A 13,973-nucleotide genomic window follows, 5' to 3' on the forward strand; every position below is an offset into this window, starting at 1 on the left:
GACTAGCTATTTGTTCTGTATTTGTACAATGCTTACCACAGTGGAGAACTGGACCCTGACTAAAGATTCTCAGTGCTACAGCAATAGAAATATATATTTTTTAAATAATTTTTTTAAATGCTCCTTCTCCTGATTCACTAATTGAATGCAGTATATTTTTATGACATTATATTTTTCACTTACATTTAGTAACTACTTTCATGCAAGAATCTCAAAGGTCTATAAAAATACTACTTAATTTAACATGATTAGCCTGTCTGAGGTAGGTATTATTATTTCCATTTTACCAGTTCATGAAATGGTGCAAGGTGAGGTAAGGTCCTGTCCAAGATCCCACAATGAGTCAGTGGCAGAGGTAGGGGTGGATCCCAGGAATTCAGATGCCAGGGGCCCCGTATTAACAACTAAACCACACTCTTGATCCTAATTGGGTTTATAACTGATAATATGTCTTTGGAGATCACAGAGAGCTTTGAGTGAGACAAACACATCTTGTATCACCCTTCATTGAGACCCTGATACTGTAACGCTTATTTGAATAAATAGTCCCATAGAATTCAGTGGGGACTGCTTGCATGATTAAGAACTACCTGTTTGAGCAAAGTTTGCAGAATCAGGCCCTAAACCATTGTGTAACCCACACACCTTCTGGGTGTGGTGTTCTGTCCCATCTAGTGGCACCGAGACCACTTAGAGATTAAATGAGTCTGTTCTACAGCATTAGCTAGGTGTGTGGGTTACATTTGAAATGAGCTAATTTGCATCAGAGCACTTCTCTGCATATTTTTTCCATTCATGTTCAAGAAGATCAAAACATACTTGTATCAATTTATGTGTTTGAGTTATTGATCAAAAAACAAAACAAAACAAAAAAACAGTGAAGCCTTAACCTTGGTCTCCTGATTTCAGACAATTTAGAAATGCCAGGTCTACTCTCAACCTTAATTAAAAATAATAAGTAAATTAGCTTTTTACAGTGAGCTTATGGAGGTGTAAACAACTACACAAAGCATAAGGCAGTGTTGAAGCTCATCCATGGAGTTTAAGAAACTTTCACATTTTTCTTTAAGAATACTAATGTTTTCCAAAGAACCACAAACTTGAGGACAACTTCCTACTGCAGACATAAAAATAAGGGGTGTGGAAGAAAGCCAATGCCCAGGAGGAAGAATTGTCCAATAAACATTAATCGTTTGAGTGTCCAGGAGTGAATTGCTAGTTTTGAGAGAGAAAGGCAGTAAAGACCGAGAGACGTACTTCCATAAAAAGAGGGACATGGCACTGATCAATTTTTGAAGACTTGATGTAACAATCTCTATTCCCATCCAGATGACCAACTAAATTTGTGATATATATGCATGTAAGAAAAGCAAGGTGTTTGTTCCATTGTACTGCACTTTGTACAAACAGAACTCATAAAGGCTGTGGTGGCATTGAAAACCAACATATATACCAGGAATCGGCAACCTTTGGCACGCGGCTCACCAGGGTAAGCCTCCTGGCATGCCAGGCCGGTTTGTTTACCTGCCATGTCCACAGGTTCGTCCAATCGCGGGTCCCACTGGCATGGTTCACCGCTCCAGGCCAATGGGGGCTGCGAGAAGCCGTGGCCAGCACATCTCTCAGCTTGCGCCACGTCCTGCAGCCCCCATTGGCCTGGAGCGGTAAACCATGGCCAGTGGGAGCCATGATTGGCTGAACCTGCGGATGCGGCAGGTAAACAAACCAGCCTGGCTGCCAGAGGGCTTACCCTGGTGAGCCGTGTGCCAAAGGTTGCCGATCCCTGATATATAGAAAGCTGAAAATTTATGTAAAATAACAATTAATCCTGAACATCCAGATGAAAAAAATTTATTATTATTGTTTATCATGAATAACATAATGGAGCTTCTGATTATTTCATGTTTTTTAAAGACCTGGTCTTTTCCAAATGTCATGCAAATATGTGTACAAGTTGCTAAGCCCAACTGCATGTAAATTAAACTCAAAGGTTACCCACATAGCTTGATTAGTGCCTGCTATAAATCATTTGACTGATATCAATTTGTTAAATCTTCTGGAATGGAATCCTAATTTATTGTGAGTTCATTAGAAACATGGATAACATGCATTGCTCTGCACAAAAACAACAAAGTCTTGTCAGTGTACAAGATGCCCTCAAAATCCTTGAAATTATTTATGGATAATATTAGTCTATTTTTTCTCTATGCAAATTACCTATGTTAGTAAAGGGGGTAATGTTAGATGATGAATCACTTGTCTCTAAAATCAAAACTATAACAGTTCACAAAAAAGAACAGTTTACTCTAATTAATCCACTAGAGGTAACCCCCTGAATTCTGCATTTAAATAATACATAACTTCATAATAACACTGAACAACTTTGTCTTGATTATTTTCAATGTTTTAACAATTCATTTATTGAACCTCAATGCCTAGTTTTTAAATAGGTTAATTTTCCAGACATTTTTCTTGCTGTTTCCTCCACACACAGAATCCAAAATACAAAATTCAACCTACAGTCTATAATTGCTAGCTTTGTTATAGCAATACTTCATGAACATAGAGGACGAGATGTGCCCTGTCACTCGTGGTTATTGCCACTAGCTACCCTCACTAAAGTTTCACAGGCCACTGAAGGCAAAGTTCCAGGGTGCAGCACTGGAGAGCACACACAGCCACTTGGAGCCACTCCTCAGATTTTAGTTAGTCACAGGGACCAACTGCAAGCAAATCACCTCTTGGAGATGCATTTATCTACTATGCAGAAGTACTACTTTTTAAACTCCCCCCCCACACATTGGTGGAAACTGTGCTGGAGCAAGCTAGTGGAGAGTTCAGAGCAGTGTTGTTGATGGATTACAATATACTGGTTATCCACAAAGCCAAGTAATCATGCTCAAACACTGGGCAAATATTGGGACATAGAAACCAAATGTAAAATGGAAAGAGAAACTAAATCATGCTGGCTTGGTCATCACCCAGATGCATTCACCATTGAGAAAACAAGATGGGGTAAAAAGTATGAAGTCAGAAAAAAACACAATTATTATAATATGCAGAATAGGGAATTACATTATGAATTCTAATGATAAGACAGTTAGTTATTGGAACATGGAACATAAGAACGTTATATCAGGCTGGAGTTCTTGCAGTAATGATGCATGAATTTAAAAGATTTCAGAGGGGAATCATCAGTCTATGTGAAATCAGATGGGAAGGCACAGGAGAATTCTCCTATGATGAAAATAGTTTACTGGCATCAGGAAGAGATGGTAGGTGTGAGAACAGAGTTGCCTTGGTGGTAAAGCTGAAGGTATGTCAGGTTCTTATGACATTTAAGCCAATATCTCCTTGAATGTTGAAGGCAAGATTCAGAATCAAATCTGGCGCAGTCACAATACTACAAGCATATATGCCAATTTCAGCAGTGGCCAGGAAAAAAACTGGAAATGTACATAATGATCTACAGAAAGAAATACAGGAAGTTTCAAGACAAGTTGTTTTATTGGTGATGAGAGTTTTTAATGCAAAAGTAGGATCAGACTGGAATTCCTGGGCTTGAAGAATAGGCAGGTTCAGACTGAATGAAGAAAACAGAAGATGAGAAAGGCTACTATAGTTCTGCCTAAGTAACAATCTGGTGATAACAAATACACTATTTCAGCAAAGAAAGCTGCCAGAGGAAGTGTACCTGGATTATATCATCTGATCAGGAAATAAAGAACATGATAGCCTTTGTACTTGTAAATCACAGATGGAAATCAAGTATGTTGTCATTCAGATCATCAGTAGCCAATATCGGATCAGGTCACAAAATAGTGCTGGCATCAATGAGGCTGAGGTTGAGAGCTTCTGAAAAAGTGCTGAGTATTAAGATTGATGATGTGGACAAGTTGAAAGAGCCAGATATCAGGAAAGAATACAAAGAAGCCATGCAGAAAATCATCACATCTCTAGTGATAGAAGATCTGAACATTGAACAGACATGGAACAGTGTGAAAATGGGATCATAAGAACAGCTGAAAAAAGTATTGAATACAAGGCCAAAACAAAGAAACCAAAGTGGATAATGGATGAAGTGCTGCAGTTGAGTGACAAGCATAGGAAGTTGAAGGAGAAAAAAAAGGAAGACAAGTCTAAGAGCTGAATACAATAGGCTGACAAGAGAAATAAAACAGAAAGTGAGTACAGACAGGAACAACTGGATAAATAAACTATGTAAAGAAACAGAAGAATATGTGAAGACAAATGCGACACAGGGATTCTATTGAAAGATAAGATAACTGGGTGAGACATATGAGTTGAAGATGTCGACAGTGAAAAACAGGTACACACAAATAATTGAGGATGAACAAACAATGAATAAGCAATGTAAATAATATTTTGAAGAGCAGTGTGACGGGCAGAAAACAGTAGATGAATTGGTCCCGGTGAAGATTCCAAGTACAAATAAGGGAGAGTAGATGCTGGAGTTTTTAGAAGTAAAAATCTTGATAGAAAGGTTTAAAAAAAAAGAGTGCCGAGATGTGACAACATAAGAGCAGAGTTACTGAAAGCTGGTGAGGAACATGGGGTAAAGGCAACAAGATTTACACACAAGAGCAAGTGCTGAGTGAATAAGGGAAAGTGATAATAGTACCAATCAATAGAATGGAGATAGAAGTGAGTGCAAGAACTACAGCAGAATCAGCTTATTGAACATGCTGGAGAAAGAGGAAAATGAAGAGGTACATGGATACTGCATTTGCAGGGGAACAGGCTAGATTTAGACCAGGTTGAAGTATAATAGATCAGAGTAGTACACAGAACACAACTGAATTTATTACAACAGCTTTAGACATTTATAAATTTCAAACAGGCTTCTGATAGCATTTCATAGAAAGAATTATTGTCAATGTATGGCATCCTTGAGAAATTGATCAAGCTGATAGAAAATATCTACAGCAAGTCAATGAGTGTGGCGAGAGTAGACAAGACGCTGACGGATTGGTTCAGGATGCCTATAGAAGTGAGACAAAGATGCACGTTATCATGAGATTTGTTCAACTTGGTATTGGAAGCTGTAATGGCTGTAGCACTGAAACAGGAAATGAGAGGAGTCATGTTATATAGGAAGACAATTAATAATCTTGGATTCACCAACAATATTAACCTCATAGTGTTTACCAAGGAGACGTTACAGAGCATAAGTGACAAGGTAGACTGATAAACAAAGTGTGCATGGAGTACTAATAAAAGAATGGAAGTTGTGAAGATGACTTAAAAAGAAGAATCAGACTAGCCACTATTGGAGTCTGAAAATCCTGTAAGATCTGGAAGGCTAAAGATTTTTTGAATAAAACAAAATTGAGTCTCTGTGAGACAATTGTTGTGCCAATTGTGGGTTGGAATGTTGGTTCATGATGAAAGCCAATGAACAAAAGATATTGACTGGCTGAGGGATCTATTGAGAGCAAGACTGCAATTTTTTTTTAATGTCAGAAGAAGGGCAAGAAATCATGCTGCTACTGAAGATACAAGAAAAGACAATTGCAATGGTTTGGAAATATGTCAAGAATGGACCTAGAAAGAATGCCATATATGGTACTATTCACCAGAGTGCAAGGGATTACAAATACAGGCTGAGCTGCATAGATACAGACAAGAATGACATAGAACAAAAAGGTTTAAAGATGAACAAAACAGTGATGCTCTTCAACTGACGGATGGGAATCAAAAAGAAGAAACATAATCTATAATTGCCATTGAAATCAAACAGAACTGAAAGGTTTCAGAGTAGCAGCCGTGTTAGTCTGTATCCGCAAAAAGAACAGGAGTACTTGTGGCACCTTAGAGACTAACAAATTTATTTCAGCATGAGCTTTCGTGAGCTACAGCTCACTTCTTCGGATGCATAGAATGGAACACACAGACAAGAGATATTTATACATACAGAGAACATGAAAAGGTGGAAGTATGCATACCAACAGGAAGAGTCTAATCAATTGAGATGAACTATCATCAGCAGGAGAAAAAAAACTTTTGAAGTGATAATTAAGATAACCCATAGAAGGTGTGAGGAGAACTTAACATAGGAAAATAGATTCAATTAGTGTAATGACCCAACCATTCCCAGTCTCTGTTTAAGCCTGAGTTAATTGTATCTAATTTGCATATTAATTCGAGTTCAGCAGTCTCTCTTTGGAGTCTGTTTTTGAAGTTTTTTTGTTGCAAAATTGCCACCTTCAAGTCTGTCACTGAGTGGTTAGAGAGGTTGAAGTGTTCTCCCACTGGTTTTTGAATGTTATGATTCCTGATGTCAGATTTGTGTCCATTTATTCTTTTGCATAGAGACTGTCCGGTTTGGCCAATGTACATTGCAGAGGGGCATTGCTGGCAAATTAATTTAATATGCAAATTAGATACAATTAACTCAGGCTTAAACAGAGACTGGGAATGGTTGGGTCATTACACTAATTGAATCTATTTCCCTATGTTAAGTTCTCCTCACACCTTCTATGGGTCATCTTAATTATCACTTCAAAAAAAAAATTTCTCCTGCTGATGATAGCTCATCTCAATTGATTAGACTCTTCCTGTTCATATGCATACTTCCACCTTTTCATGTTCTCTGTATGTATAAATATCTCCTGTCTGTGTGTTCCATTCTATGCATCCGAAGAAGTGAGCTGTAGCTCATGAAAGCTCATGCTTAAATAAATTTGTTAGAACTGAAAGTCTTCATTTTACATCATCTATCCAATTAGAAAGCACAAAAAGGGGTGGGGGAAACCCTGGAAATAGTGGTGTGTGTATATGTGTGTGGTGGCATATATGCCATTCTGTCCTGACACATGAGCACACAATTCCAAATGCAATCCTATTGACATCAGTGGAATGCATCATCACATGATTTGGTCCATAGCTCATTTAGATCTCAGGGGTAAAATCCCAGGTTTTTGAAGACAATGAGAATTTGCACGTTAGGTGATTTATCATGGACAGCTCTGTTCTTCCTACCCACAGAAGAATTATGCACTGTTTTCTGTCCTTAGGCTCATCGGGCTAAGTGCCATTCTCTCTTCCTTTGGTTGAAATCCAGAGTCTGACTCAGATCTTTTTAGCTAGGCATATTGGAACTGGAGAGGCTGAACCAAAGAGATATTTTTTCTAGAAAAATGCTTTTTATCTAAAATATTTTGGTTTTTGGTCACCAGAAATCAACAACAACAACAACAAAAATCATCAAAAGTGGAGAACATCTTGCTGAAGAAGGGAGTATGTGCATGGTGGTATGCATGTGTGATGGTATGCGTGTGGGTGGGTGGGTGGTAATCTCCTATTTTTTTATAATCTTGTCCTAGTTTTCCTAACATGCTGCGAAATTCATCTGTTTGCACAGACAGTTGGAGCAGGCTGGAGACAGTGCAGTGATAGATGACAAAGGTTGGGGGTAAAGGTCACTCTTGTTGGGGAAAGTGGAGTGTTCCTTTTGTTTCCTCTTTCAGTGCTGTTTGTTTCATGTTGCTTGGCTGATCCCATTTTGCTTTATGCAGGGTAGGGCAGGCTACTGGATTTATTATACATATAGTTCATATTTTAATGGTTACTTAAGGTGCCTAGAGCACACTGCAGGCACTTTTATTTCATATATTTTTAAAAATGTAGAAATCAAAATAAATTGTAGAATAATCTGTGCTGCTTGCACTAAGTCCAGGTATTGAAACAAGCTCTAAAATATCACTTTAAAGTGAGAAATCAAAATTCTAGTAAAAATATCTGTACTAAGAAGATATTTATTGGAGAGAACCCAGAGGTTATGCTGACTTTGTAAAGGCTATTTATACACCTGTCAATTTCTCTTAGCAATGTAGCTCACTGATTTATCACAGCTATGTTAGCATTCATCCACTATTAGTTTTTTCTAGCACAGTCAGGAAAGACATATCAGGATGAGTGGGTCTTTTATAACCAAAGTCAGAGTATTCTATAGCATCAATAATTAATGCTCCAAGATTCAGAGGCCTGGTCTATGCTACAGAGTTAGGTCAACACAGCTTACATCAACCTAATTATGTCAGTCTACACTCTGCAGCCTTGCTCCTGCTCATGTAAGTACCATTCTACACCAACATAACTCCACCTCAACAAGAGGCTTATGTCGGTGTAGTTAGGGCAACGTAGTGTCCGTGTAGACACTTCAGGTTATGCACATTGGATGTTGGCTATCATTCTTGTCAATTTCACAGCTTCATGCTGGAGCTGTGAGATTGACAAGAAAGCCAAGCTACTCCCTGGGCTCCTGCTCCCGGTTGGGCTGCGCTAGGCTTCCTGCTCTCCATTCGGGCTGCCCCCTGGATCCTGGCTTCCCGCTCCCATACCAGCTTCTGCTTGGCCTTTGCACAGCAAGCAGGACATCACCCATCTGGCTCCCCATTCCCAGCCAGGCTTCTTCCTGGACTCCCAGCTCACAGGGAACCCATCTGCAGTCCAGAGGCTCCTGGCTCCACACTCCCTGCAGGGAGCCCAGCTGCACCAATGCTCCCAGCTCCCTGCTGGGAATCCAGGAGCCCTAGGGGGGCAGATGGTCTCCCAGCAGTCGGGAGTAGAGAGCCAAGAGTCCAGGGGGAGGGGCAGCTGGTTTACAGGCGGTGAGAAGTGAGGAGTCAATGGCCTAGGAGGGCATCCAGGCTCCTGGTGGCAGGGAATGGGGAGGCAAGAGCACTGGGAGGCAGCCCTGGGGAACAGCTGGGATTCTGGAGAGGAGTTGTGTGCAGACCTGAGAGGCTGGGCTCTCAGTCCATCACACTGTCACTCTCAAGGCAGTGGAAGCATTGTTGTTGAAGACGTGCTCCATCGACAGATGGAGGGTAGTGTGGACATGAACCACCACGGTAATAACTGTAGTGGTTGTAAATTGACCTAACATAGATTGACTTAAGTTTCTAGAGTAGACATGGCCACATTCACAGCATCATCCTAATTTCCAAGTATTTAAATTGATATTTATACATTTATATATATATAAATAGGAGACCAGGACTGTTGGTCTTTTGCAATTTTTGCAAAAGACCAACAGTCCTGGTCTCCTATTCCACTCATCCTAAAAGGATTGTGTATGTTTTTAATGTACAGTTTCATGAATTAAATTTTCCCAGTTGTGTAGGAAATTTCAGTTATATAATACTGGTGATTCCAGATTGCATCAAGTCCAATAATTTGTTGCATGACTGATTTCTGATGTGCTCAAAGAGCCATTTGTGTTCCCTATTCAGCAATGTTATACAATCACAGCTAAGAAGAGGAGTTATTTAGCAGAAGGTGTAGGCCTTGCTGGAGTCCTAGGCATGACTAAATATATGGACCAAAGTAGGCTGTGAACCAAAGTAGGCCTTCTTAGAATAGTAGCACTAGTTACTAGTCCAGCTAACCACATGAATACATTCCTAAGAGGATGGTACAGGAACACACAGGCCCCTTGTAAGATAAGGATGGAATGACAGGGTAATGGATGAGCTAACCAATTACAACAGGAATATAGTATATAACTTGTTTGTATTGATGTATAAAAGGAGAGTAATAGGAGGTGCAACTTTGTATTAGCCTAGGGGACAACACTATTTTAATTTAGCTGATACCTTGTCATAGGCATACATGTGTTATTGTACTCATAGCCAGCTGTACGGGGCTCTAAGACCAGGGCTGTCAATTAATCACAGTTAACACTTGGGGTCAACTGAAAACAAAATTAACTCATTAAGTTTTTAATGGTGTTAATTGCATACCTCTGGGTGGGGAGGGAGTCATTGCTGTGGAGGGACCTTACAGTGTCCAGTCAGGCTCAGTAATCCAAACCACCTCTGGAGGGTGGAAAGAGAAGAGGAGAGGAGAAAAGAGAAGAAGAAGGGGCTCCCATCCCTGCTCCGGCAGAGAGGTAGAGATCCTGACCCCCGCATGCCCCATTGCCCTCAGCTGGCCCCTCACTCTGAGGACCGACCCTCCCCTGTGCTGTCCCTCAATGCCCACACTCCAAAGAGGTTCAAATTGACATGATCATCAATTTTGTATGATTTAATGAATAAAAGTGATTACTTTTCTAGTTTACTTTATTCTCAGGTTAATGTTATCTGCTAATAAAGTGTCTTCTTTTTAGTTATCCAGTGTTGAAGAACTAGCATGCAAATCACTTCCAAATGAATTAGTAGTTAATTCCTGTACACTTTCTAATATTATAAATCATTTTCTTTAATTTTATGAGCTGTGAATCATGGTCAGGTCTTCTTTTTTTTAAAAGAAATTAAAACTGTGTTAACAGTTAGCATCAGTGATTAAACTCTGTTCCAGCAAAGCACTTTAGCATGCAGTTAACTTTGAGCACATGGAATGACTTCAGTGAGACTACTCCCCTCTTTTAAGTTAAGCATGTGTGTAAGTGTGTGCAGACTCAGAGTCTTAGGGGCACATTTTTTTTAACGCATTAGGCACCAAAGGATGCAGAAAAGCATAGAGGGGGATTTTCAAAAGCTCCTAACTCCCACTGATTTCTTTATGTGCCTAAGTACCTTTAAAAATCTGGACCTTAATGACTATGCAGAATACAATTTAATCTCTTTGCTTCTTCCTCAGCCACGATTTACGCTCACTGAATCATTGGATTAGAAAATACACTGTGACACAGACCTGGGTTCGTTTCCTAGTTCTGTCATTAAACCTGCAGGGTTTACTTGGACAAGACATTTCATCACTGTGTCTCCTCCTACTATTTGTTTGTCTCCTCTGCTTACATTGGTAAGCTATGTAGGGTAGGAACTGTCTTCTACTTTGTGTTTGTACAGTGCCTTGCACAGTGAGTCTGCAATGGTGGTGGCGGTGCCTTTGCACTGTAACATAAATAATTAATTATAATGACTCTAAACAACTCTAATGTTGTTCCTTTTTTCATAATAAAGTCAAAAATAAAACCATAGTATTTCATAATTATTATACTATAGTATACATTTCTTATCAGTATATTACCAGATTAATCAAATAGACATCAAAAGGATGCATTAATTGTATACAAGTGCACCATAATCTTTCTCTTTCTGCACATTTTGACTATAAAATGAGTTTTTTTCCATGAAGATAGAAATAAATTACTGACATATACCAGTTTAAACCTAATCCTTAGAAACCCAATAATTTTAAGATACAGTCAATTACTTGAAATTATAACTGTCCATACTATTTTTGAGTCTGAATTGGATACCATAAGCTATGATAAAATGCAGTCATTAGCTTAGGTCTTTTTTCAAATTTAATTTAACAGGTACAGTACATTTTTTCTTAGTTCCTATCAAGCACATTATATAACTGCCAATTAACATCATGCGGAACCATCTGATGTGAGAAAAATCTAAAACAGAGACTTAAGTTTGGAATCCATTTCAATCTGGTAATTTCTTAAGTGACACAAGATAACAGGGATTGCAAAATGGAGATACAGCCATCATCTCTCCCCCAGTGGGAGTAGGTCAAGAAACTAATAATAGAAGCATTGGACATTATTTTCAAATGTGCTGCCTGAAGACAGGTCCCTAAAAAACTAGACATAGAAAGGAAAGATGGTACAGTGGTTGGAGTACTAACCTGGGCCTGAGAGAGCTGGATTCAGTTCTCTGCTCCAAAACTGTCTTCTGTATGATGTCAGTCAAGTCATTTAGTTTCTTGAAGCCTCAGTTCCCCATCTCAAAATGGGGATAATAATCCTTCCCCAGTTTACAGAGGTGTTGGGAGGATAAACACAATACAATGTCATGAGGTACTCTATATATTAATGGCGACAATGTAAGGAACTAAGGAAAGAAAAGAAAAACATTCCATTTTCCAATATTGGACTGTTAATTGGCAACAGAGTGTTGCATTTGTCAGGTCGGTTTGTTAAATGAGCCTGACAGCTGGGATATCACATCTTTTTTCCCAGAGGGAAATCCAAGTATGAATTCCACTTCAAGGTTGACTCTTTTATGATTTTAAAGCTCTAATAGCATGGAAGCAAATCTACCCTCTATCTTTTCAAGACTCTAGAGAGTTCGTTGAAACTAGCTCCACTCCTCCCATCGCAGCCCACTCTACATTTCTCCCTATCATTTTATGACTGACTTTCACTAGAAGTTACATGTACCCTAGTGGCTTTATTATTACTTTTTAATTTAAAGCAAGCTATAGATATGTGTGTTATAGGCACATTGGGATATATATCAGCATGAAGGTGATGTTATACCTCAAAGCACAAAGGCCCAGTCAGACTGTTTAAAAATGGGACAATCACCTTCCTTCACTTATTAATTGTGAACACAGACCATTTAAGACTGGAAAACATAATCCCAACTATACATATAAAATGGGGGGGTCTAAATTAGCTGTTACCACTCAAGAAAGAGATCTTGGAGTCATTGTGTATTATTCTCTGAAAACTCAGTGTGCAGCGGCAGTCAAAGAAAGTGACCGGAATGTTGGGAATCATTAAGAAAGGGATAGATAATAAGACAGAAAATATCATATTGCCTCTATATAAATCCATGGTACACCCACATCTTGAATTCTGCTTGCAGATGTGCTTGCCCCATCTCAAAAAAGATATAGTGGAATTGGAAAAGGTTCAGAAAAGGGCAACAAAAATGATTAGGGGTATGGAACAGTTTCCATATGAGAAGAGATTAATAAGATTGGGACTTTTCAGCTTGGAAAAGAGACGACTAAGGGGGATATGATAAAGATCTATAAAATCATTACTGGTGTGGAGAAAGTAAATAAGGAAGTGTTATTTACTTCTTCTCATAACACAAGAGCTAGGGCTCACCAAATAAAATTAATAGGAAGCAGATTTAAAACAAAAAAAGGAAGAATTTTTTCATACAATGCACAGTCAGTCTGTGGAATTCCTTTCCAGAGGCTGTTGTGAAGGTCAAGACTATAACAGGGTTCAAAAAAGAGCTAGATAAATTCATGGAAGATAGATCAATCAATGGCTATTAGCCAGGATGGGCAGAGATAGTGTCCCTAGCCTCTGTTTGCCAGAAGCTGGGACTAGGAGACAGGAGATGGATCACTTGATGATTACTTATTGTGTTCATTCCCTCTGGAGCACCTGGCATTGGCCACTGTCAGAAGAAAGGATACTGGGCTAGATGGACCTTTGGTCTGACCCAGTATGACCATTCTTATGTTCTTATTATTGAAGATTTCATATGGACAAATTTATCAGTTCTTTGAGAAATAGAAAAAGATGAAGCAACCATGAGAAATTTGAAAATCACAGGAAGGTGACTTTTGGATTACCTTAATCCTTCCTGTCCAAGTAATAGTAAAGTTCATAGAATCATACAAGATTAGGGTTAGAAGGGACCTCAGGAGGTCATCTAGTCCAACCCGCTGCTCAAAGTAGGACCAACCCCAACTAAATCTCTCAGCCAGGGTTTTGTCAAGCTAGGCCTTAATAAGCCTCTAAGGATGGAGATTTCACCACCTCCCTAGGTAACCCATTCCAGTGCTTCACCACCCTCCTAGTGAAATAGTTTTTCCTACTATCCAACCTAGACATCCCCCACTGCAACTTGAAACCATTACTCCTTGTTCTGTCATCTGCAACCACTGAGAACAGCCTAGCTCCTTCCTCTTTGGAACCCCCTTCAGGAAGTTGAAGGCTGCTATCAAATCCCTCCTGCCCACTCTTCTTTTCTGCAGACTAAATAAGCCCAGTTCTGTCATCCTCTTCTTATAAGTCATCTGCCCCAGCCTCCTAATAATTTTCAATGCCCTTCATTGGACTCTCTCCAATTTGTCCACATCCTTTCTGTAGTGGGGGTGGGGCCCAAAACTGGATACAATATTCCATATATCGCCTCACCAGTGCTGAATAGAGTGGAATAATCACTTCCCTCGATCTGCTGGCAATCCTCCTACTAATGCAGCCCAATATGCCTTTAGCCTTCTTGGCAACCAAGAGCACA

Source organism: Mauremys mutica, chromosome 1 (genome assembly GCF_020497125.1).
Source record: "Mauremys mutica isolate MM-2020 ecotype Southern chromosome 1, ASM2049712v1, whole genome shotgun sequence".
Lineage (NCBI taxonomy): Eukaryota > Metazoa > Chordata > Testudines > Geoemydidae > Mauremys > Mauremys mutica.